Below are 5,102 nucleotides of genomic sequence, written 5' to 3' on the forward strand. Positions count from 1 at the left end.
ACTTCATAAGTTCTTGCTTTTCCGCAAAGTTATCTCTATTCAACTTGGGAATCTCTCTTCTGTAAGAAATCTTGATCTTTAGTTTATATCCTTGAAACCTTCTCTACAAGCACCAAAAGCTCTAATACTAATTGTTTAAAATAAAAGAGGAGTACACTAGTAAATTTGAACTCAATTTTCAAAGAATATTGGTTGAAATTTTGATGCAGGTTGGTCAAAATTTTGACCAAGCAGTGCATAGTAAATTTTCTTGTCAAAATTTCAACCAATAGATTCATTGAAATTTTTTTATTTTTGCTAGCTTTGATTTGTCAGTTTTGGCTGAAATTTCCACCAATGTTTGGTAAAATGTTTTTGAATTGGTGGAAATTTTGACAAATTCTTGGTACAAAAATCTTCACCAATGTTTGGTCAATTTTTTTTTATAATTGGTGAAAATTTCAACCAAGTCTTGGTAGAAAACTATCAAGAATTGATTAAAATTTCCACCAATGTTTGGTCATTTTTTTTATAATTGGTGGAAATTTCAACCAAGTCTTGGTAGAAAACTATCAAGAATTGGTTAAAATTTCCACCAATGCTTGGTCAAATTTTTTTTAATGCTATATCAGACAATTGTTTCTTATCCGAGCCATTTAATTTGTAATCTTTTAAATCTCTATAAAGATAAAGTTGGAGCAAGAAAAATTTTCTTCTCAAAGGTGTCCTCTGATTGTAAAGTGTCTATTCCATTATCTATTGAACTAGATATGTCTTGTTTGTTGAACAGGTAATGGAATGGATGCTTTACAATCTAAGGACACCTTTGAGAAGAAAAATTCTCCTACTCTAACTTTATCTTTGTAGAGATTTAAAAGGTTTCAAATTAAATGGTTTGGATAAGAAACAATGGCTTGATACAACATGGAAAAAATGGACATTTATGCATAGGGAACCATTAATTATGTGATCGATGTAGATGCAGACAGATTTTTTGGGGTCAAAGCCACCAATTAATATAAGGTTTCTAATCTCCATGATGTTGATATTGTGATTGTAAGGGCTATGGAGAGGGCACCATAGTTGCGGTTATCATGAATGGGGAATTTCTCTTCACATTTCAGTGCCCAAAAAAATCTTGGGGTCTTCAATCCTACTGTATCCCATAATAGCTATGTAGCTATGCTTAATTATCTAAAGGCACCAAGAATCAAATTAAGTTCATATTGAAATAAATTCTAAAAGCACCATGTTGCTAAGAACATCCAAGGTACATGAAAAAATTTACTTTACCACATCATCTATATGCAAAATTTATAATACCACCCTTAAAAATGCTTTCTTTTGCAACCACCCTAGATGGAACATCAGCTATTTTAAAACCTTATGTTTGAAGGTAGTTCATGCATTAAGGTATGGTCCAAGAAGACATGTCAAACCTCTTTGTATTTTTTCACTCCCTTGTTCATGTTTCTTCATCTTTATTTCTCATTTAATTATTTATTCGAGGATTTTGGAGTACCTATAGATGTCCCCTTTCTGAGTTTTTTCTTAAACAACCCCACATAAAAGGGGTGCAACTTTCTTCTTTATTATGGGCTTTGTTTGAGCATGAGGAGACTATATCAAATGGTTCATTGCTATTTGGTTTATGATTGTAGAGCTTACCTCATTCTCCTTGACATGTAATAAGGTTCAATGAGAAGTGCATCCAAAGCTCAATTTTTGTGAGCTCTATCATCAAGAAGGGTCACTTGGGTGGTGTCTCAAAAAGAAGATGGCTTCCTATGGTTAACTATTCATTTAAAAAAGTTAAAATGAATAATGATAGATGGGTTGGACTTGCATCTAACATTTTTGATGATCAGTAGGATATCACTAGAGGAAAAAGAATTGTCAATTTTGTCTTTTAGGGGGCTGTGGGAATGGTAACCGAAAAAGCTATCATGAGTAGCTATGATTACATCAATTCTGCTCAGTGCACATATGTGTGTTTTCTTCTATTTAGTTTTTCTTAGACCATATTTCATTTATGAATCTATTGAACTAGGCCATCTTTGTGTTTTCACTCAATCTTGCTAATTATGACTAGATATACTTCTGATGATACTACATCAGATGGTTTTTACATAGCTCCCACCTTCATTGATAAGTTGGTCCTCCACATAGCTAAGAATTTTATGGACTTGCCTAAAATTAAGGTATGTAATAGTTTATTTTCTCTTTCAAAAGTTTATTCATATTGGTAGAAGATGTAAAGAAATCATGGGAATGTTATTGGTCTATCCATTTTGAGCCAATTCCCAATTGGGTAATGCATGTGGTGTGAAGTAATGCAAACCATGCAATGCACTTGGGTATTGTTAATAAGGATGGGATAATTCCTTCTTCGATTTAATAGAATACCTAGGGTCATCTGGATCATCTAAAATCCAGTCACTGTGAGACACCCCTCTACTAGGAAATTTGTGTACAACCTACCTATGAATGTGGATGTCATAAGTTTAACCAGCTTTGGGTTTGTTTGAGAACCTGAGATTAATAGCTTAAACTAGTAAAACTGACCCTATTCCACATAAATGAATTTTCCAAGCTATGCATTTAATTGTTCATGCTATGTTGATAATAAAGAGTTCATTTACATGTTGTTATGCATTTCATTGTTCATGTTATGCTGATAAAAAAGGGTTCATTTACATGTTCCTAGGCATTGGCCTAACTAGTAGGTATTCTAACCGAAGAGAAAATCTAAGGGATGTGCATTTTTCTAATAATGTTTGAGAAGACCATGTGAGTTTCTGATCATATAAGTTTTGGAGAAAATGGCTAATTTAGGTGGTTTTGCAATGTTCAAACAAAATTGATCTAATGTTTGGAGAAATTGATCAATGAACAAATTGAAATATCAAAAAAGTTGAAAATAATAGAACAGATGGTAAAATAGTAAATACATACCATAAAGCTTTCTTTATGTGCTATAAAAATCTAGAATTGGATTGTGAGCTGTTGATCACCATTTGACTGATGATGTCATTGGGCATGCCAACTCTCCTCTTATTTGGAAAATCCAAGTATCTCCTAATTTTGTTTGACATGTTGTCTAGGATTAAACATACTAATGTTCTTAGATAAATCTCTTGGTCAGAATTCATTCATCTATAACTACAAGAATAAGTGTTTCTGCTGCAGAAGCAATTTTACTGTTTACTTGCTTATAAATAATAGAAGTTATCAATTATTCTTGTGATTTATTTCAATTTTTTTGGTTTTCCTTGAATAATAGGTGCCTCTTATTCTAGGGGTTTGGGGTGGCAAAGGACAAGGAAAATCATTTTAGTGTGAGCTTGTTTTTGCAAAGGTAGGGATAAAGTAAGTGAGACATTATTTTGAAGATAGAGGCTTTCCTCAAAGCAAGTCACTTTGAATTGAGTATCTTTGTTAGTCAAATGCTACTACCCACTTAGAACATATTCAATTGCAAAAGTAAAACTGAATTAAGTTTCTTTATTAGATCTTTTTATTGTAAATGTAATCCTTAGTTCAATTTCTCTAATTCTAGCAAGGATGCCAGGTAGAGGTGATGAATGTGATTAATGAATTTCTTTTTGAAACTGTGCATTCCACCATTACTAGTCTCATAGAGAGTACAAAATTACCATGCTAATGTCACTCTCTAAACTAGAATCCTTTGAATGGACTAGACCTAATTGGAAAGAACTACCACATGCATAAATGTACTCTACAATTAGGGCCACAAGTTTTGAAAATTATTCAGTAGTAGGGTATTATAAGGGTCAAATAATTTCAAAACTAGCATCTAATGAGGGCCACAAGTTTTGAAAAATATTCGATAGGAGGGCATTATTGGGGTTGAATCCAATTTCAAAACTTCTCTTATCTGAAGACCACTTATTTTTTTGTTCAATGCAGTCCCATTATAATGAGTGCAGGAGAATTAGAGAGTGGAAACGTAGGTGAACCTACCAAACTTATCAGGTAGGGATACAAGGAGGCTTATGATATAATAAAGAAAGGAAAGATGTGTGCCCTCTTCATAAATGATCTTGATACAGTTGTTGGTAGAATGGGTGGAACTACACAATACATGGTCAATAATCAAATGGTGAATGCAATTCTCACGAACATTTCAAACAATCCTACAAATGCTCAACTACTAGGCCAATATAAAAAAGTTGAGAATCCTCAAGTACCAATTATCATTACAAGAAATGAATTTTCTACTTTATATGCACCTTTGATTAGAGATGGATGGATGAAAAAGTTCTATTGGGCACATACCTGAGACAACCTCATTGTCATTTATAGAGGAATTTTTAGGGCAGATAATGTGCACCTTAATGCAATAGCTAATTTAGTAGATATGTTCCTTGGTCAATCAATAGGTAAGAAACACCTGAAAATCATATTATTTGTAATGACTTCAACCTTGTCTCACCTTGTGTCTTTTGGTCAGGGATGTGTATTTATAAGAATGAAGTTAATATATTGGTTCTAGCCTAATTTAGCAAAAAATACCACTATAACCAGCAAAAATAATTTATCCAACTTGGAAACTACATCCACAAGAAGTGAAATCTCTTGCATTTTTAAATAAGCATGCAAAGAGAAGAAAATTGAGATGTGTATTTAAAGTATGTTTTTTGTGGGGTTAGTGCCATGAGGCTCTTTTAGGCATAATTTGAAAATAATTGCATTGAGGTTGGTAAATAAAAAAGAAAATAGAACTAGAATTAATAGACATACCTATGGGGAAGCTTCATAAATAATGTTGATCACATTCAATAGAAAGCACCATTCCTCATCTAAAAGCTCATTAAACTTTAGATCTAAACTCTTTACATTCTACAAAGTTTTTGTTAAATTGTTGCTTAGACTATCATTTTCTATTTTTATCCATAGGATGTGAGTTTCACCATTTTCTTTATCATCATTGATAGATTGTATACTAAAAAGTAATGGTCTCACTTTTTTAAGGATTTCAACTCCAAAGTATTCTACATCTATTGCTGAGATAACCAATCCACTTGCACCTACTTTTCTCAAACTAGAAATTAAGCCAACCACAATGCTCAACTTAATTTAGTTAAGCATGAAAAATACTG

At 32.5% G+C, this 5,102-nt stretch overlaps 1 pseudogene; it reads left to right on the top strand.

Moving 5' to 3' along the window:
* Positions 1-1,766: 1,766 nt before the first annotated feature.
* On the top strand, positions 1,767-4,500 carry LOC149541090 (ribulose bisphosphate carboxylase/oxygenase activase, chloroplastic-like; annotated as a pseudogene).
* Positions 4,501-5,102: the final 602 nt, after the last annotated feature.

The sequence above is a fragment of the Cupressus sempervirens genome, chromosome 9 (genome assembly GCF_028749045.1).
Source record: "Cupressus sempervirens isolate cs-2001-9-10 chromosome 9, ASM2874904v1, whole genome shotgun sequence".
In the NCBI taxonomy this organism is placed as follows: Eukaryota; Viridiplantae; Streptophyta; class Pinopsida; order Cupressales; family Cupressaceae; genus Cupressus; species Cupressus sempervirens.